The following is a 21,983-nucleotide window of genomic DNA, read 5'->3' as shown; positions in this document are numbered from 1 at the left end:
CACGGGTTCCCCCGCCCCTGCCCCAGTCCAGCCCCGCGCGCCGGCAGGCGCCGGAATTTTTCAACGGCCGTTCCTGGGTTCCGCGCGGCGCAGGGGCTGCAGGAGAGGCACGCGGGCTCGTCAGGCGTCTCGCGTGAGGTGGGGTGGGGTGAACTGGACTGGGCCGGGCCGGGCCGGGGGGCTGGCGCGTAGGTAAACAGACGGGCCCTCTTCGCGCTACGTGCCCCAGCATTAGAGGGCGAAGTGACCAAACTCTTTGGTAGCGTTTACTGCGCACCTACTAAGTGCAAGGTACTGGACAACCTAGAGGAATAGGGCTTTGTCCCCGCCTCCGGGGAACTAGGAGGCGGGACCTGAAGATATATGGGCTCTAAAGCAGCAGCCCTCGTACAAGGCAAACGCGTTAAAGGTCAGGTGCTAAGGAAGGCTTCTAAATGAGGTTGCCACTGGTGACCTTTCAGCTAAATGAGAAGGAGCCCATGAAACCAGAGGAGTTGAGGGGATGGCTTTTTCTGGGGAGGGAACAGAATGAGCAAAGACAGGGAAGAGGAGAGCACCTGGCTTGTTGCAGGAAGTGGGACTAGGCCAGTTTGAGGGAAGTGTAGAATTTGAGCAGGAATGTACTGTGAGATAAGTGGGAAACGTAGATTGGTGCCTTCTTGGGCCCACTTGGACGAAAAGCAAGCTTATTTTATCCATCATGGCTTACTGAATCCGAGAAGCCTTCTAGTGTTTATGTGAATTGTATGTAGGTATTTGTGAAATTAGAGACGCAGGTCAACATATTTTTTCAGTGACTTATTCACCATTCCTGATGAGAACCAAACGTTTGGCAGCCCTTTATCCTTTATTATGCGCATCCTCAAGCTTCAAGCACGAGGCAAAGACGACCACTTCAAAGGTAACATAGTGGCTTGAAATTAAGTGGTTGGGATGGAGTTTGAATGTTTTATATTTTTTATATTTAAAACAATACCATCTGAATACCAGGTGTGGAGGGCACAGTGAGTAGGTAAAACCAAGAGAAAGGGGAAGGTTGTCCTAACCACAGGATTTCTTATTTCTGGATGCAGCCTTTCTGCGACAAGAGCTCCTTCCCTGTGACCATTGTACATCCCTGCTGCCCCTACTCTAGGCTCCCCTGAGATTCCTAAGACACCTTTCCTCCCCCATCCATCAATGTTTGATCACTAGGAGGAGGGGGTAGAGGATAAGTACTGTGCCTTTCCTCGAGGTTATAATGTGTCAGCTCCCAACTTCCGTCAAAGACCACCAAAATAACCTGTTGATCAAGCAGAGCCAAATGTATTTCTTACAGGAGGTAAGAGAAACCACTGTGTTGACAGAGTCTTAGTAGCATCTCAAAGAGGGAGGTCAAGAGTGGGATGGTTTCAGAGGGTCAGGATTAATTTAATACAGGTCTTTCAATGAAAGCATGATTGAGATGGGACTAAATTTGTTATATAATCTTTTAGAATTAGTAGACACAAGGAGGGGGAGAGTTTTGAAGAAAACCTAGAGAAGTCAACAATGGTTTGACAAACCCAAGAGTAATTTTGTTGAGGAGGGGTGTTTACCCTGATGAAGGCTAGGTCGGTTGTAGTCTGTTGTTCAGTTAAATGGACTTTGAGGAAGTTCTTGAAACTGCAATAAAGTTACTTGAAACTTCATTTTTTCAGGCAAGAATTTCTTGGAATTGAAGTCATGTTTATGCAGATGTTAGGGTTGTAAAGTCATGTTGAGGTAGTCTTAATCCTATTGTGCAGCTGTAAATAGTCTAAGTTCTCAGTAGTTTTTCAAACTGCCATACACAGTGAAATCATTTTGGTGGATTATGATCTGCATTTTTTTTCTTAATGAAATAGAGGGAAAAAAACAAACTAGAGACCATAGCCTATAGCAAAGGGTAAACACTGTTTTGTGAAACTTTTGTTTTGGTTATGTATCGTATTCCAACAAATCTAAAATGTCATCAATTACGACAGACCATTATTTTATGTACTATGAAGAAAGCGAAAACTATCAAAATAATGATACCCTATTGCTACATCCTGATCTCAGAGATATTAAAATGGAGGAAGTACTTCTTAAACTTGTTGAACTATAAGGTATCTATAAATGTGCCAGTTGGATTACAATGGCACTATTTATTGCTCATTATTGCTATGAGCTATGTTATTGTTAAAAAGAGTTTGAAAGCCACCGTTGTAGTGGAAGAATGCAGGAAAGGAACAGGTAAAGTACACCATAAGGCAGCTTGAGATTAGTGCGTCCTGAGCAGAGATGCAAATTACCTGCTCTTGTTGGAAGGAACAATTGATAAAGGACTGGGAACATCAGGAAAGTTCCAACAAGAAGACAGAGTATTTGAGCTGGGCTTGATTCCATCAGGAAGTATGAAGAAAAAAGAAATTTCAGGATGAGAAGGCAGAGTGTACAAAGGCATGAATGTGCTGGGCACACTTTGGCAAGAAGTCTGACAGGCCTGGGGGAATGAAGGCAAGTTAGCACCAGTCGAGAAGGCCTTATTTGGATGCCAGAACTTTTGGATTTATGCTAAAGGCAGAAGGAGAGGAATGTAGATGATTCAACTAGTATTTTAGAATGATAATTCTGCTATGAATGGGAAGGGTAGATTAGATGAGCAAGAGGTTGGCAACAGGAAGAGGGCAGGAGGATCCATTGTTGTTTTCTGCTCTGTATCCAGTCTGCTTTACACTGGTAACAATACTCTAATGTCCTTTAAGGAGCCCTTTCCTGTATAAGTCAGAATTCTTTTTGTTACAGTGGCAGAAAACCCAATCCAAACTCTGGTTTAAGCATGAGAGAAAGAGAGAGAATGTGTCTCTACTGGGCACAGAAAGGGAATGACAATACAAGTGATATTCTTGGAGCCAGATCAACTGGACTCCATGAGGGGAAAGGCTTGAGTTACCCAGTTGCTCCCATTTTGCCTATTTGAGTTTAAATTCCCTCATTAGACTACTTGTTTTATCTTTTTCCATTCTGATGACCATCTTCCCGTGAAAATAAACTGTCAATATCTTGATTTTCAAGATGAAGGGAAAAGCAGATTTTAGAAATAAGACCACTAAGCTTGATGCCAATTCCTGGAAATTTTCTAATGTTAATCATTGAACACGATATGTTAGGGAAAATAACAGTTAATAGGAGTCATCATGGATTCTTGTCAAGTAAATCATGACAAAGAAATACCACTTCCTTTCTTGATAGGATTATTATATTACTAAACAAAGATGTTGGTCATTTCAAAAAGTCAAGACACTTTTGTGGATAAGATTGAGAAATATGGTTTTAGATAATTGCAGAGAATTGATTCAAAGAGTGCTAATTACTGGAGTGACATTAATCTTGAGGCCTCAAGTTCTCAAGAAGAGCAATGCAGATTTGTCCTCCTTTGTCCAGACCTGAGCAATGTTTCTATCAATGTTTTGAGTTAAGATATCAAATTTGAGGAAGATATAGAACTCAGATCAGAATATGATGACAGAATAGTTACTCAAAATCATGATTTTTCTTTTAAAGAAGATGACATTTGGCTGCAATAAATATAAAGTATGGTATCTTTGTTCAGAAAAATCATTTGAAAGGGGCCAGGATTTGGGGAACAGCTTGACCTTATAATGTAACTATAAGTTACAGATATTCATGCAGTGTAAGCTGTCACCAAACAACTAACAAAATGTAGACTGTGTTAATGCAAAACAGTGTTCAAGTCACAGGGGCACCAGACCTATGCTATTCAGCTCAGGATTTCTGAACTCATGTGTTCAAATATAGATACCACATAAAAAGAGCTACCTTGCATAACAAATCAGAATTCATTAGGAAGAGACATCTAGGAAGAGTGTGGAAACAATTTTTCTCTGAAGAAAAGATGAGGGAATTGGGTCTGCTTAACCTGCAGAAAAGCAATTTGCTAAAGGGTTGTTATGCAGAGAAGAGAGTAGATTTATTCCATGTTGCCCCGGAGTTCAAATCTAAGACCACCAGGAGGGCTATTACAGAGAGAAAGATTTTGACTCAGTGTAAGAAAGGACAGTTTTGGATATTGGAACTGAGCTATAGTGGACAGGACCTCCTGGTGAAGTGAGCGCTATGTCACTGGAAGCATTCAGTCAGAAAACAATGGCCACCTGTCAGGGATGCTATAAAAGAAATTGCTGGGAGGAGGAGGGACCTGCAAAGAGGTGATAACATCCAAGGTCTTCTCTCGCTCTTGATAGAAGCTTCTATGTGTCGATGTTTATACTCTTAATTTAAAATGATTGCTTTCCTAGACATGGTTTCTAAAAGAACACAGTGTAATTTGATTTGTAAACAAAAGAACTTCCCACTGAATAAATTGGTTGCCAAGTACAGTTGATTCTTGTTGTTTGTGGTAGTTATGTTCTGTAAGGTCACTTTGAACACTGAATTAGTAACTGCTGAACCATTGCTTCTAAGGGAAATACAGGATTAGTTTCCTGCAAACCTCTGGTCATGTTTTCACCAACCAGTCAATACATAACCTTGTTTCATGTGTGCTTCTATTTAAAGACATCTTATTTAATATATGTTGTTGATTCATTAACATTGAACTCTGACCCATAGCACTGTAACTCATGCTGAATGAAGCTTATCTAAAACATATTTTCTCCAAAAGGCATATCACAGCTTTCTTAAATTTATAGCCAGCACATCAGTACTATGCTTGGGGACCATTTTAAACAGCTAAATCACCAACAAAAAAGCAAAAAATGCAAAAAACATGGTGCTAACTAGACCACAGAAAGGACATTTGTTTATAATGTGAGAGTTGAAACAAGAAGGCAGAGTGTTGCCTCGTTCAACCTCAATGGGAACATACACACAGGGCAACAATTTTTTCACCACTCTGCATGTCAAATATGCTGTGAGTATTGATTTAGGGGTTACAAATAAATTTTAGCAAGTAGGCAAATTCGCAAGCAATCTGTGAATAATGAGGGTTGACTGTAGTTAAAGATTATGAAGAGAATGTTTTCAGCCAAGATCCATTGAAGCTGTATGTAAAGTTCAATGAGAGGCAGATCACATGAAAGTTTTTGTTTTTTTTTTTTTGCGGTACGCGGGCCTCTCACGGTTGTGGCCTCTCCCGTTGCGGCGCACAGGCTCTGGACACGCAGGCTCAGCGGCCATGGCTCACGGGACCAGCCGCACTGCGGCATGTGGGATCTTCCTGGACCGGGGCACGAACCCGTGTCCCCTGCATCAGCAGGCGGACTCTCAACCACTGCACCACCAGGGAAGCCTCACATGAAGGTTTTTTGAAGCGAGAGACACCTGTAAATGAAGATCAAGGGTCCTACATTTAATGTGATGGGGCAGCAAAGACCTTACTCCTTGGGAGAATGGTAATAGCATTTATCAAGTAACCTGTTTCAGGTAAACACTTTGTGAACATTATTTCATTCTCTTAGGCTATGGTAAATAGGATTTTGTAGGAAAGCTGCAATAAACTGCTTAAATTTTTTAGACAAAACCTGGCTTTCCTTGTAACAAAATCTCTGAAACAATCTGTACACATACTTTTTATTTATTTATTTATTTTATTTAGTTTTGGCTGCGTGGGTCTTCGTTGCTGTGCACGAGCTTTCTCTAGTTGCGGCAAGCAGCGGCAACTGTTCATTGCGGCGCGCATGCTTCTCATTGCCGTGGCTTCTCTTGTTGCGGAGCACGGGCTCTAGGCGCGCGGGCACGAACCCGTGTCCCCTGCATCAGCAGGCGGACTCTCAACCACTGCACCACCAGGGAAGCCTCACATGAAGGTTTTTTGAAGCGAGAGACACCTGTAAATGAAGATCAAGGGTCCTACATTTAATGTGATGGGGCAGCAAAGACCTTACTCCTTGGGAGAATGGTAATAGCATTTATCAAGTAACCTGTTTCAGGTAAACACTTTGTGAACATTATTTCATTCTCTTAGGCTATGGTAAATAGGATTTTGTAGGAAAGCTGCAATAAACTGCTTAAATTTTTTAGACAAAACCTGGCTTTCCTTGTAACAAAATCTCTGAAACAATCTGTACACATACTTTTTATTTATTTATTTATTTTATTTAGTTTTGGCTGCGTGGGTCTTCGTTGCTGTGCACGAGCTTTCTCTAGTTGCGGCAAGCAGCGGCAACTGTTCATTGCGGCGCGCATGCTTCTCATTGCCGTGGCTTCTCTTGTTGCGGAGCACGGGCTCTAGGCGCGCGGGCTCTAGAGCGCAGGCTCAGTAGTTGTGGCGCACAGGCTCAGTTGCTCCGAGGCATGTGGGATCTTGCGGGACAGGATCTTACCGTGTCTCCTGCACTGGCAGGCGGATTCTTAACCACCTCGCCACCAGGGAAGTCCCTACACTTACTTTTTGAATAATGGTTATATAACTAAATACGTAAATGTACTGGGAAATACCTATTGGGGTAATTTTACAAAAACAGCGAGTAAGCAAAGGATCCTCCCTGTAATTTATCTGCCTTGAAAGTGAGTATTTTGTGGAGGTCGGATAAATTTGTAGAAATGGTAGAATTAAACGACTAATACAATAGTTGTAGCTCCCGCCTGCCACACACACACACCCACACGCACACTTTTTAAGAGGAGCAGAGAGATGGTGACACTCTTGGCTTTAGGGAAATATGGTCCAAAGGCTTTCTTATTTACTCTCTGTCCATCCTCCTCCTATCTTGAGAGCCCCATTAGCGTGAGGAGAACAGATGCTCCTGAGTTCTGGAGATAGTCCATATTTTTGAAACTTGAACTCTTGAGACCACCGTCTTCTATAAACATCCTCAGTTTCTGAGAACAACCTGGGCCTCCAGCACATGACCAATGCAAATAAAAGATTAGACAAGGTGTTCCTCAGCCCATCCACAGAGTGATAAATATTTTGAGTTGTGGGGGCAAAGCAGCTTTCAGTACACAAGGTCATTCCCCTCCTTTTTGTACTCCAAAATAGTCAAGCTATCTGTCATTTGGGGAAGAAGGTAATCACTATCTGTAACTCTAAGTAAACATACTGAAGGTGTGTTTACATTGGTCATTCTGAATGCTCAAGTTATCAACCAGTATATAATATGGTGCAGTAGGTCTACCTTCCACAATGTGATCTCCTTCTATTTGACATATTTTGCCAGCTGGCAGTTACCACCACTGGAAGAACCTTCCCTGAAGATGTCATCCCCAGAGACCAGCACCCACCTCGAGTCTTTTGTTTGCTTATTTATTTATTTATGGCTGCATTGGGTCTTTGTTGCTGTGCGCGGGCTTCATCTAGTTGCGGCAGGCAGGGGCTATTCTTCATTGTGGTGCATGGGCTTCTCACTGCGGTGGCTTCTCTTGCTGCAGGGCACAGGTTCGAGGCACACGGGCTTCAGTAGTTTCAGCACATGGGCTCAGTAGTTGTGGCTCGTGGGCTCCAGAGAGCAGGCTCAGTAGTTGTAGCGCACGGGCTTAGTTGCTCCGCGGCATATGGGATCTTCCCAGACCAGGGATCGAACCTGTGTCCCCTGCATTGTCAGGCAGATTCTTAACCTCTGCGCCACCAGGGAAGTCCCACCTCTGGAGTCTTGACTGAAGCCTTCACTGTTTCTAGCAATACCCTAGGAGTGGTGTTCTGAAAGGAAAATGGCCAGGCCCTCAGGAGGCTTAAGATCCATCTGCCCATCCTGTGTAGCTCTATCCCTGTGAATTCCTACCCCAGGCTACCACAGACCTCCCCCACCTTTGGCCTCCACCCCGCCCCATATCCAGGGCATTATGCAGGACCACACGCTCAGAAAGACCCCATGTTTGGTTTAATACTCTCCTATTGCCATCTTGAAATTCGTAATAAGTTTATCTTTGAACTCATATTTTGTAGTGCATTTGGATGGGACAGTAGAGCATGCATGTGAGCAGAAGAGAGGCGCAATGGGTGTCCACTGTTCCTTGCCACCCCGTTCACCTATAGCTTTCTTAGGGCCCCATAAGCACAGAATTCTGGTGGACCCACAAGGCACTGGAGTTCAGTGAAACAAAGCAAGTGAGTATAAGGTGTGTTACATCTACAGCTGAGTAACTGGGGGTGCTGATAGCTCTGAGAGGCCATACTTTCCATTGGAACCAGAACTTGCTTCAAACGCAGAAAGAAGGCAATGGCATTCTAGGAAGCACAAAAGATCAAGGAACCCTATTGTATCCTTTCTTGCATTACTTCCCCATATTAGCCAACAGCCTAGGCCAAAACATTTCTTTTGTTCTTTCAGCCCTTACTTACTCCTCAGTAAGTCAAAGGTAGAGAGTGTTGTTCGAATGTGTGTATCAAGAAATGAAATGATAATAGTTAAGTTAGTTTTCTGCAGTGTTTTCCACTGCTCTGGTGAGAACAAAATATATATGCATGTAGGAGCTGCAACATAGAAATTGTGTCATTTTGGTGATTTCACATAGGAGTTAAATACTCATTTGTATTTCAAACTATATTTGCATCTTACAATATAAAAATTATAAAAGTCATGCTGACAACTTAAATTTTTAATTTTTCCTTACTTAGAATATTAGTTATGATTATTGACTATCTAAATTAAACACCATAAGTCAACAGAGAGAGACCAGAAGAAAGGGAAAAGGCTTTATATTTTGGTACCTTTAGCTCCATCCATTTTTTTTCTGCTTTTTGAGTAAGAGGCCCCAGAAATTATGTAGCCAGCTTTGAACCCCCCACCCCCCCCAAAAGAATCCCAACAGCCTTGCTCCGGAGATGGTGGATCAGGGAAAGACTCCACACCTGCCCCCACTCTCTTCACTGACAGGGTTAGGGCAGGAGAGGTGAGAGAGTATCTCTGCCCGGTGGATCTGGCATCCAAGGCTGCTGCAGTGCCCAGCTGCCCGCAGGCAGGAGCTGCATTTCCTGTAGTAAACACACTGGCTTCTGCTCATGGAGGTAGGAAGTGGGGGAGGAAGGAAGTCCTTATTCTGCTGCTGGGGCACATTTTCCCATGGAAACAATGCTGTAGGTCACAGTTCTCATCCTCTCATAGTTGAGCTGCTTGTGGGCTAAATGGGCTTCTAACAGTTGGCCTGAGGACCTACCAGTATTTGTCACATTGTTTCTCTGGGGAAAATGCATTTTCAGTTTCAAACAACTAAGTTAGAAGTTAACTTTTGGGAAGATAACTCAGTCATACAGGGACTATCTTTATTTTCCTAGCTCAGAAGAAATGCTGAGAACACAGAGAAGGATGGTGTCTGTAAGACCCAGATAAACAACTCAACATTAATGAGAAGGTTGTTAATAGTAATAACTTCACGTTATCCTCTGGGTGGTATGAAGAGTCCAGTCCTAAAGATTTGCAGCTCGAAGAACTTGATTGCGGGTTCACCATGGTTGATTGTTCTCTAGCAACCAACACATACCAACCAAACCCAAGAGACTGCACTATAAACCAGATGCCAATTCATAAAGAACCCAAGAAAAGCTGTGCTGAGTTGGACAAAAGATTCATCTGGTCTGGTATTCTCTGACAATGACTGTGAATTCTATGTGTTACTCACTGTAAACTCTAGTGTGGGGCATAGTATCTGAATATAGTGTCCTCTCAATAAAATGTTTGTTGAAAATGAAGTGGTTTTGAATATTATAATTGCCTTCTATGACATAAACTTCAGAAAGGTAAATAAGAATTTCCTCCAAATATCCACTTATTTACTCCTGTTTTTAAAGCAACTTTCTTCTTAGGGGATCTGATTATTTTAGTTGCTCTTTTCTCTCACCTGGTATACTGACTAGGCTCTTTTTTAAAGTTTTGGGGCAGAATTAGATGCTTGACCCCAGGTATAGCTTCATTACCAATTTGTTGAATATAGGACAAAACAGTGCTTTCAGTTTTGTTTTCCATGTTTTTAGCAAGGAGGCTAAGAACTTGGAAATTATTGCTATATGACTTTAGGAAACAGTCAACAATAACTCATGGTTCTCTTTCTTGAAATAAAACATAGCTCCAAGCTCATCTTCTTTCAAGTGTCCTTCAGACTAACAACCTAAATGCATTATCCAAAATCAGTACAGAATGAAACTCATTTGCCATACTTCTGTCCACTCACATAGACTTGTTTATTTATCTTTACTCAGTTTAGATGGATCTGCTTGGTGTTTACTACTCTGGAGAGCTTAAGGACACCTCAGCCTAGTGACTTTTCTTATATGAGCCCACTTTCAAACAGTCTATGAAAGTTTTAAGTAAGTCCCCTAGCAGTAATCCTTGAGGACTCCACTCTGAAATCAGAAAAATCCATCTGGTATTCAGGCACCAACAGTAGTCAGCAGACCTGCGTACTGGCACAAGTTCTGCCACTTATTAGTTGTTAGGGTACAGGCAAGTCATTTAATTTTATCATAAAAGTGCCTCTCCTCCCTTGCAGGTTTGTTCCAAGGATTTCATGAGATAATGTGTGTGAAAGCACTCTGAAAATGCTAAATGACTGTATAAATAAGTGGTGCTATTAATATCTCCACCCAGAAGCTTGCCTGTTTAAACCACGGTTTCCTGAAGTTAAGGCAGCTCTCTCTTTCATTCAATTCATTCCACAGATATTCTTTAAGTGCTTACTTTACCCAACATAGAACTTTGTCCCCATTTTCTGAGTAACTTAGGTAGGGCTTTTCTTCAACGTTTAGTATGTAAATTGGTAAACACTTTTTAAAAAATGTAGCTTTCACTGTTTCTATGCTTATTTATCCCTCAAAGAATTGTGGTCAAATAGTGAAACATGAGACATGCCCTAACATGCTGCAAAGGTAGAAGGCCAGAAGAGTCTCTGCCTGCATCTCCCACAGAAAACAGGAGTGTCTTCTAGGCAGCCCAGGAGAGACGAAGGGAAAGTTCAGACAGGGTACCGTTGATGGCACAGTGAGAAGGGGAGGAGGAGGAACTGTATATAACTTCTCAGATCCCAACAATCAGTATTATAAGAAATAGATTTACTTACATGAAAGCAGCTTATGGAAATCTCCTTTAGCTGGTGGCCCATTCATCAAAGAAAAATTTCTTCCAGTTTTAGAAGCTTCTGAAGGTTTATAAATACTGTTTCCAAAGGAAAAATAAAAGGCAAGTGATTCTTGGGGAAGAGGAAAAAAGACATTTTTAAAAATGATTTAGCTGTACAGCAGGTTATGAAGGAGGGAAAAGGAAGAGATTAAAATGATTCTTTCCCTCCTCCCTCTGTGACTCAGCGATTAATTTTAAAAATGATCTTCATCCCAGTATGGGAAGCTGAGCAGAGACTCACATCTTCACATTCCAAGTTCCATGATGGCCTTGGAGAGGAGGAACAAAAGGAAGAGGGAGATAAGAAACAGTAACTATTAAAGATAATCTGGAAGAGACTTTACCTACTCAGAAGAGGTGAGATGAAATTAAAGGCAGATCTAGCTGTGATGAAATAGGCATTTTCTGTTATCGCCCTATTCTGAAGTATGTTGTATCAGCCAGGATGAAGCCTCAACTTGCCTTTTCATTCTTACCTCCCACTAACTCTTCTGGTGATCCATATTTTACTCATTCAAATGAATTTTCATCTTCCAACACCATTCCTCTTTCTTTGTATCAGCAACAGAAGGCTTTCTTCTAGGTGTTTCCTAAGTCACATTTAATTTATGTAAGCATGTTCATTTTTTTAAAGTTTTTTCTTATTTTGAAAGTATTAAAACTTATAGAAAAGTTGCACACCTAGCATAATGAACTTTTTTTTTAACTGACTAATTTGAGAGTAAGTTGCTGGCATGACACCTGTGGTGGAAATTGAGGTGCATTGACCAGATACCCTTCAAGGAAGGACTTGTTGCTTAGCTGTGGGGTCAACAAGCATCTGTCCACTGTCATTCCCTTCAGGGTTGGCCTCATCTGCAGAGAGCTACCTTGCCCAAGGAGATGCCCCTTTCGCAGGTGGCCCAAATCCAAGGACTGATCAAGGGAAGGATAGAGCGGCCTGGCTATTTTGGCCCTGTGCGGGGCAACGTCCATGGGCCATTTCTGCTCAGGAGCTCCCAATGGGGTTAGTTAAGTTTATCACCTGTAAGTTAAGTTTATTACCTGTATCTCAGATCAGCATCTCCCTCTGCTCAATCCTGTTTTCTTTCCTCCAACCCATAGACATGGATCTCAAGAGCTCGCCTTCATAATTATCCTGAACACTAAAGTCTGTCTCAGAGTCTGCTTCCTGGAAAACCCAAACTGCCACAGTTGGAGCCAGGAGAGATCGAGAAAGCAGGTGATAAGATGGGGTTTTGAAGCTGGATCACTACCCAGCTGGTATGAGGACCTCATCACTGGTGATGGATGGAGCACAGATAGCCCCTGGCATAAGGTAACAGTACAGTTACTAACACTTTCACCAGTGGTGAACTGGGATAGTATACTAGTGAAAGAGAATGTATTAGTTGGTACAATATATGGAGACAATAGTAACTATAAGGACAGTGGGATTGGATGGTTATTGCTTAGCTCTATTAAAGCTCTAGGAGAAGAAAACAAAAAGCTAAGAGAGTGGCTAGCAGGCAACTGAAAGCCAGGTATGAAAGCCAGAGGGTCTCTTTGGTAAAGAGGCTTTCATAACCTACAGAGGGAGCACAGAGAAGGCTGAGGACCAGACCACACTAAATCATAAATGTGGCCAAGCTCCCAAGAAGGTTAAACTACTAATAAACTAGGTCTCCTAATCCAAGGACAGGGCTGTTGTTGGGAAAGAATGAGACCCTGACACGTGGGATGGGGACATTTGAATTGATGCCCCCCAATATCTTATATTCCCAGGTTCCTTTTGATCCTCTGAGCCTGCAGAAGTGAGCCACCCTTTTCTACTAAGAGCCATAAACTCCCCTAGCTTGAGACAATGCCAGGGCCTCTTCCTGCAATACAACATGTGTCTCCTCAGGATCTTCCCCCACCAACCCTCCTGTCCACTAAATCTATAACTAGGGTTAAGTGGCAGCATAATCCAGCTGGGGACATGGTAGGCCTGAGAAGGGAGGAAAGAAACCATATCCCAAAGGAGTAAAAAGATTTAACCAGCATGGATTGCAGGAGGTGGGGGAATACACATGGGACTAGATTCTGAGGGTACTTGATCAAGGGGGATAGAACATAAGATTCAAAAACAATTTGGGTACATTCTTGTAAAATATAAGATTTATACTCTGTCAAAAGACCCCAGGAATTGGTGCAAACTTACTAGTAAAATGGCTCCTATGAAGCATGGAAAAAGTGATGGCCTATGCTAAGAGATATCAAAATGCCATAAATGTCTTGGCAGATGGTAGAAGAAAGGATTAAAACACTAAGGGAAATAAAAAATATTAAAATACCTAGGAGTAAATTTAATAAGACGTTTACACTGAAGACTACAAAACTTTGTTGAACGAAATGAAAGAAGACCTAAATTAATGGAAAGATATTCCATGTTCATTTATTGGAAGATTAATGTTATTAAGATGGCATTAATCTCCAAATTGATCTGTAGATTCAAGGTAATCCCTATCAAAATCCCAGCTGACTCTTTTGCAGAAATTAACAAACTACCATTTGACCAAGCAATTCCACTCCTACGTATATTCCCCAAAGAAATGAAAACATAATGTCCACACAAAAATTTGTACACAAACGTTTAAGGCAGCATTATTCATAATAACCAAAAGGGGGAAACAACCCAAATGTTCATCCACTGATGAATGGGTAAATGAAATTTGCTATACCTGTACAATGGAATACTGTTGAGTTATAAAAAGGAATGAGACTGATATATGCTACAACATGGGTGAACCTTGAAAACATTATGCTAAGTGAGAGAAGGCAGACCTACAATGCCACCCATATTGTGTGCTTCCATTTAATGACATGTCCAGAGTAGGCCAATTCATAGAGACATAAAGTAAATTAGTGGTTTCCAGCGGCTGTCAGCAGGGAGAATAAGGAATGACTGCTGACTGACACAGGGTTATATTTTGGGGTGATGAAACTACTCTAAAATTATTTGTGGTGATGGTTGCCCAATCTTGTGAACATACTAAAAACCAATAAGTTGTGCACTTCAAAATGGTGAATTTTATGTATGTAATGCTATCGCAGTTTTTGAAAAAGGACACAGGGAAGTGGGCATGGTGTTATAGCTATACTATGTCAGGCCAGAAAACCCACCAGATGACTCTTCCATAGGAGGACCTGGAGGATACACCATCTACCAAAGCAATAAAGAATGTGCTGGTGAAAGGGCACCAGAATCACTATGAAGTTCAGTAGCGGCTCTCTTTTGCAGGCTGGACTGATGATGGTAGGTGATGCTGTTATAAAACTGACTTCCTTATTAGCAATGGAGTTAATACAACCCAGAAATAATTGAAGCAGATGGCATCACACACGTGTCAGAAACCATGTGGACGCAATTATGATAATAAGCAGCAAGATCAAAGTGGTAACCAGGGGCCCCTGACCTGCAGAGAGTTATGGAGATAATTAATAAAACATGGTGTCACTTGCTGAAAAATAGATGGGCAGCCAATAAGGGTACTAATTGGTTTGTACAAGCAAAAGAAAACAAAGAGGGTGTAGGGAATGGAACTATTTGGGAGCAAAGTTTTTGAATAGCATTGAAATTAAGTTGGTATTAATCTGAACAACATTGTTATAAATTAAGATGTTAAGATGTTAATCATAATCCAAGCAACCACTAATAACTCAAATATATATATGACAGGGGAATTAAAATGTTACATTGGAAAATATCTTTTTAACACAAAAGATGGCAAAATATAGGAATAGAGGAGCAAAAAAGCCATGGCATATGGAAAAGAAGGCAAAATGGCAGTTGTAAATCCTTCAATATAAAATGACTCTTGGTCAATGACTACACCCTTTCTGGCACAATGGATACGTGAATAAAGTGGCCATGTGGCAGACATTGAGGCTATCCTGGGCCCATTAGCATGGGTTCCCACTTATCAGTTATTGCCTCTGCCAAATGTCCATCTTGACAGCAAAAGAGATCAATGCTGAGCTCCTGATATGGCACCGTTCCTCAAGGATCCCAACCAACAAGTTGGTGGCAAGTTGACTGAAAGGTAGAATGTTTCGTTCTGATAGGAATGGACACATATTCTGGGTAAGGATTTAAAAGTCTTATCTTCAGGCCTCATTCTGGGCTTAAACAATATTTGATCCACCAGCAGGGGACTTCACATAACATTGCATCAGACCAGGGGACCCAATTTACAGTAAAAAGATGTGAGAGTGTACCCATGACAATGGTATCTGCTGGTTGTATCACTTACTGCAACACCCTGAAGCTCCTGGCCTGGCAGAGTATTGGGGTGCCATGCCGAAGGTGCGGCTGACGTGTTAGCTGAGATGCAATGCGCTGTGTGTGCCATCCCTCTGGATACATTAAACACATTGAATCAAAGATCTTTATTTGGTGCTGTGTCCCCCATAGGAAGAATACATGAGTTTGAGAAGCAAACTATGGAAGTACGAATAGACCTGCTTATCATTATTCCCAGTGACCCAATGGGAAATTTATGCTTCCTGTTCCTGCGATTCAGAACCCTGCAGGGTCAGAGGACCTTGTTTCTAAAAGGGGAATATTTCCACCCAAGGATACAGCAAAAGTCCCTTTGAACTACTAGCTTAAACTTCTGCTGGGCACTTCGGGCTCCTAGTATCCAGGGATGAGTGGGCTGGAAGTGGAGGAATCATCTTAGCAGGGGTATTAACCCTGATCATCAGGACTTAGGTCTGTTGTTATACAATAAGGGTAGGGAAGACTGTTTTAGCCCTTGGATGATCTACGTGTGTGCCTCTTGTTATTTTCTTGCCCAGTTGCAATACTAAATGGATAATGCAGCAAGGACATGGCGACCAGGAGCCCAGACCTCTCTGGGATGTGAATCTAGATCATGACCCCAGGTAAGTCACTGAGGCCAAGAGAAGTGGTAGCTGAGAATGAGAGGAATTTAGAAAGGATGGTTGAGAAAGGAGTCTGTAAGTTTCAACTGCAGCCCCAAGACCAGCTGCAACAGAGAGGGCTATCGTTTGTTTGTTCTACAAGCCTTCGTCTTCTAAGTCTCCCCAGGAGGAGAGGCTCATCAGAAACCTGAAGAAGCTACTCCTCAATGTACATGAAGAAGTAGATCCGGGAGCAGCACAGGGAATGAATGTGGAGATGACGCACTGAGATTTCCCTTTGCAGAGGGACTTCTTGTCCCAGCTACTTGGGGCACTGTCAGCAGACAGCCTTTAGGCTTTAGGCAGCAGAGAGCTGCTTTATCAGAGTTCACACCCCTTTGGAGACAGCTTACATCCATTAACTGATCAAGGCGTGGTTTTAAAGCCCAGCCATTTCAGCCTGGTTTGGGACAATGCTGAAGGACCGTTTCAGCTCCAAAGCTCCTCATGGGGTCAGTTCGGGCTACTGGACTTTCCTTATATGCAGCCTGCTTTTCCTTCCTTCTAAGCCTGCTTCCTTCTCTTCTATTCCACAGGTGTCAATCCAAAGGCACTCCCTGATAAACATCCTGGACACTGAACTCTGACTCAGAGTCTTCTTCCTGCAGAGCCTGAACTGTGAAAATGCCCTGTCATCACAAATACTTTAGTATGTATTTTTTACTAGTGAATATTCATCTAGATAACCCCAGTACAATATCAAAATCAGGAATTTAGCATTGATATGTTACTGTGTAATCCTCATACCCCATTCAGATTTTGTCAGTGGTCCCAATAGTGTCCTCTGTCCAGAAATTATGCGTTGTGTTTAGCTGTCTCTTCAGTCTTCAATCTTGAACGGTTCCCTGGTCTTTGCTTTACTTTCATGACCTTGATACTCTTTAAGATTACGGCCACGTATTTTTGTAGAATGTCCCTCAGTCTGGGTTTGTCTGAGGTTTTGTGATGATTAAATACAGGTTATCTTTGGTGGAACGATTAGAGAAGTGATGCCATGTTCTCACTGTATCCTATTAGGTGGCACATGACTTCAATCTGTCATGTCACTGGTGATGCTAACTTGATTAAGGTGGCATCTGCCTTGTAATTAAGTATTTTGTGGGGAAGTACTTTGAGACTATGTAAATATCCCATTCTTCATCATGCTTCCTAGTTATTCTTTTTAAAATTTATATCTGTATTAGCCAAGGAATTCCTGTTTTATTCAGTGGACAATAACCCATTACTGTCGTTATTTTGACACTTAGACTGTTCCACATTTGGTCAGTGGAAGCCCCTTCAAGTTGGCTTCTTTATCCTTTTAACATAACTCCATCATTCTTTTGCACTTCCTTGCTTGCTGCATGAGACAGTCCGAGCTTATTTTGTACTTTTCCTGCTCCAGCCCTGGAATCAGCCATTTCTCCAAGGAGCTCTGGTTCCTTTTGGCAGAGAATGGCATTCAGAAACTAAGATCTTAACGTTAGATGTGCTCATTGCTATTGAGGTATCACTGTTCTTAGGCCCTTTTAGCAGACAGATCTAGGGAATATATGAAATATATGTATGTATGTGTATATATGTATTTATGTATATAAATTTACATTTATGTTTACACAAACACATTTTACATCTATATATATTCAAAATCATGAGTTCACACTGATACCTCCAATTTCAATCCAACACCAACTAGTTCATTCTAGTTTTTTCATTATTCATATATGTAACTACCATCTCTACCAGTAACAAATATAACTCCCATTATTCTTAGTATGACTATTATATTTCATCCATCCCTCTGTGCATGAATAATCTCCTGTGATTACCCCTTCCCCCTGTGTGGACACCTCCTCACCCTGCGCTGGGTGGCTGCTCTGCCTGGATACCTTCTGTATCTTGCTTGGGCTCCAGTGCCTCAGGCTGGACCATCCGCTGCACAGTCACCTTCCTCACCCTGGTCTGACTCTGACACTCTGTGCCAGATGGCCTTCCTTCAATGGATGGCCTCCTTACCCAGCTTGATCTCTGCACCCACACTAGGCCTCCTTTCTTCCTCTCCCTTCCCCCTTCCCCATGTGGATAGCTATCTTACCCTCATTGGGTTCCAACACCTGGCAACCACAGGCTAACCCTCTGCAGGGACTCCATTCTCACTATGCTCAGGATACCACACTGGTCTCCCTCTCCTTGCGGGGGACACGCTCCTCATCCCAGTCAGGCCACCCTCCACACAGATGCCCTTCTCACCTCTCTTGGGCTTTGACACCTGCACCTGGCTGACCTCTTACCCAGATGCCCTCCTCACACCTTTCAGCCACCACAGTTCCACACCCCCACCAAGGACACCAACCTTGCTTGGCTCCATGAATTGGCTTTTGGACTGATTTGTACAGAAAGGGGAGGGAAGAGAATGGGAAGGTAGAGGAAGAAGTGGCAGACCATTAATTCATTCTCTGAAGTTCATTTTTTTTAAGTTTTATTTTAATTTTATTTATTTATTTTTAGGCCATGCCACATGGCTTGTGGGATCTTAGTTCCCCGAATGGAGATTGAACTGCACCCTCAGAGTCCTAACCACTGGACCACCAGGGAATTCCCTAAAGTTCATTTTTAATAGAATCATTTTTCTGATATTCACTTCCATTTTGGTTTGGGGCTAGATTTATTTCTTTTTTTCTTTTTCTTTTTTTTTGACTAGATTTATTTCTGACATCATGTCTGTTAAATTCATGTTTGCCAAAAGAGCCAAAGCTGCCTGCCCAGCCCATTCCTTATCTGTGATGGCCACCATCTCCTCTACCAGAGCAAGATGGCTCACATAGGTCAATACACAACAGGTTGCTCACCATTCTTTTCAGTGGGTTTTCGGGATAATATAGATATGGGTGTGCATATTTAGAAGAAGTGTATCTTGCTTTAATACTTCCAATTTCTTTTCCCTGATTCCTTTTTTTTCTCTTCCTATCAAAACTGTTAATCTTGCTAGGTTCTATTTGAACCTCAGTTGCCTCTAAATTTCTCCTAGACTTTTTCCCTTAGGAAGATACTTCAAAGGTATCTCCAGATCCCAATAAGAATGGATTATTTGCTGTTCTTCAAATATGCCCCAGGCTGTTCTACGTGTGAGCCTTTATTCATGCTGGTGCTTCTGCCTGGTCTGTCCTCTCATTGCTTCTCCAAAGATCAAGCCCTACATCCTGCAAAGTATACTTCATATGCTACCTCCTACCAAAGTCTTTGTAAATATCCCCAACTCTGGACCCCAATAGAACTTTGTATGTATTTAATGACATAGATCCTGTTCTGACATGTTATCATTGCTGGGAGACAGGAAACTAGTTCCTTAGGTACAGGTACCATTCTTTTTCATTTATTTTCCCCCTGGAGGCCTTGCACATAGTAGAGACTACACATGTTTGTTGAATTGAAACATAATCAAGGTTTCTATACTTTATATTAATTTTTCTTTTTACATAGTATACTCTTCAAAACAATTAAACTCCCTAGTAGTTTTTTCTGGCATGAGACCTAAATTTTTTCCCTCATAGAAGAGAATGATGTTTAGTTTTACCATCCAAAGGACAAGAAAGTTAATGTGTTTATCTTTTTTCCAATATGATGCAATAGGTTGTATTAGTATACCAAGAGGTACAATCTAATCTCAAAGCAAATTCATATTTGCCTATGCAAGCCTATATTTTTATCCTGCCCAAATGGTACACCATTTTGACTTTTGAAATTATTAAATATTGACATTGTCCTAGAACATATGCATTACTTTGCATAGTGAATAAAATCATATTTTCACCTGCAGAGAGATGGCCCCAATTCCTCACTCCCCACAGGAATTATGTAACTACAGTAGGAGACCGACCTGCTTCTTTTGTGTTGGTCTTAGACTGGATTCTCATAATCTGTTCCAAAGTAGGGCAGTATCAGAAATCTAGGCTGCTTTGTCATATTTTTTTCTCCATTTAACTGTTTACTGCAAGGGCAATCATTAGATTGTAAACTCTTTGACTCGGAGGTGTCTTCCAAGTCTTTTGTATCCTTCTTTTGTAGGTGACGATAGCATACTGTAGATGTGCAGTGAATGATTTCACCAAATTAGTCTTACAGTGCTTGACTTCACTGGGCCGTCACTACTAAGCTTGTGTTCAGAAGCCAAAAATACGGACTTTTAGTGTTCTTCTCCTGCAAGTTCTTACTGCTTTTAGACCTCTGTTTATCCCTAGTGGCCGGATAGCTATTGCACCAAGTTTTTAGAGTTGGAAGTCTAATGAATTTTAAGCTTCTCTCTCTATGTCAAGCCTTGAAATTGGAAGAACTGAGTAGAGAAAGAAGGGTTGGGGACCATGAAGAGCTTTTCTGCTTAGTAAGAGAACTCCTTCTGACAGGTATCTGTGGTAGGCTGAGTTATGGCTCCCCAAAAATGTCCATGTCCTAATCCCCGGACTCTGTGGATATTACCTTGTATGGCAAACAAACAAACAACCAAAAAATTCCAAGACTTTGCAGGTATGATTGAGGATTTTAAAATGGGGAGATTATTCTGGATTATCTGAGTGGGACCTAAATGCAATTCCATGCATCCTTAGAATAGGATGACAGGAGATGTGACACATAGGAGAGAAAGCAATATGACTAAGGAGGCAGAGAATGGAGTGATGTGGCCACAAGCCAAGAGGTGCCAGCAGCCACTAGAAGCTGCAAGAGGCAAGAAACAGGTTGTCCTACTGTCTCTGGAGGGAACACAGCCCTGCTGGCATCTTTATTCAACCCAGTGAAACTGATGAACTTCTGGCCTCCAGGAATGTGAAAGAATAAATTTCTGTTGTTTTAAGCCATCAAGCTGTGTGGTAATTTGTTACAGCAGTTACAGGAAACTAATACAGTATCCTATATCTCAAATGTTTCTATATTTTCTTTTTACTGCTCCCCTTCTTTAGCCTATATGTATGTGTATATCCCATTTTGTTCTTTCTTTTCTTCCTGACAGATTTTTTTCCTGTGGGTGTCCCTAAGAAAACAACTTTTCATACCCTTTTCAATTACTTAGATGTTGGGTTTCAAAACAATTTAATAAATATTTAGGGACCATCCACTGTGCCTCTAACATTGTTTAGAGACTTTGGGGGGACATAAAGAATAAACATAAACTCCACCCTGAAGTATCTGTAAATTAATTAAGAAACAGTTTACATAATGTATGACCCAATGTGCGCCACAGTGCAAAGATAAATACCAAAGACAGGAAGTGCTGTAGAAATTCAGAAAAGTGAGTAACCTGTGAGGAGTATGGAGTAAATTGGGTGGGTTTTATTGAATAGGTGGATTTTGAAGGCCGGCATTTGGACAAAAGGAGAGGAGTTTAGATTTCATCCTCTGGGCAGTGGTAATTCATCAAGAATTGCATCCCCACTGTTATTTCTTTTTGCAGTATGAAGGTAATCTAGGCTTTTCTTAAAACATTTCAGGGATATAAAAATTAGAATGTAAACATATCCCTATAATTCCACTACTCCTGGAGAAAAGGTTTGCTATCAACTTGACATATATTCTTCCAGATTTTTTTCTGTACATATGGTAATCTTGCTTATATAATTATTACAGAAATGTGATCATGCTGTAAATATTCTTTTGCCATCTGCCATTAAAGACTTTTGAGCAAAATGAAAAGGAAATCATATCGTAAGATGATTAATCTTTCGGCAACATGCATGTAGATCTCCCTAATCTGTTCTAATTACAGTATGGACTGGACTTAGGGGAGAAATGGAAACAGAGAGAGAGAGAGAGAGAGAGAGAGAGAGAGAGAGAGAGAGAGAGAGAAGCTAATGGCTGTTACAATAATGTGGGCAAAAAAATTGGGGTAATGGCTATGGATATATATATATATATATATATATTTCCAGATCTTGGGCCACATAAATAAAAACTAACTGCTCCTTTTAGCTTTGAGAGAGGGAAAAAGATGAAAGATTCCATTTATCCACATTT

General features: G+C 41.5%; 1 long non-coding RNA gene across 2 annotated transcripts; it reads left to right on the top strand.

The window, feature by feature from the left end:
* Window positions 1-300: 300 nt before the first annotated feature.
* Window positions 301-21,747, top strand: LOC102986120 (uncharacterized). Of its 2 annotated transcripts, XR_008618558.1 has the most exons (7): window positions 301-901; window positions 9,218-9,515; window positions 12,159-12,372; window positions 14,217-14,331; window positions 15,876-15,962; window positions 16,538-16,650; window positions 18,970-21,747. It is a non-coding gene; the product is annotated as an uncharacterized lncRNA (long non-coding RNA). The 2 variants fall into 2 exon arrangements; XR_008618557.1 differs by having other exon boundaries at window positions 16,538-21,744.
* The last annotated feature ends 236 nt before the right edge of the window (window positions 21,748-21,983 follow it).

This window comes from Physeter macrocephalus, chromosome 11, assembly GCF_002837175.3.
Source record: "Physeter macrocephalus isolate SW-GA chromosome 11, ASM283717v5, whole genome shotgun sequence".
Classification (NCBI taxonomy): domain Eukaryota; kingdom Metazoa; phylum Chordata; class Mammalia; order Artiodactyla; family Physeteridae; genus Physeter; species Physeter macrocephalus.
Note: the sequence above shows the minus strand (reverse complement) of the source record. Positions and strands in the feature narration are given on the sequence as shown.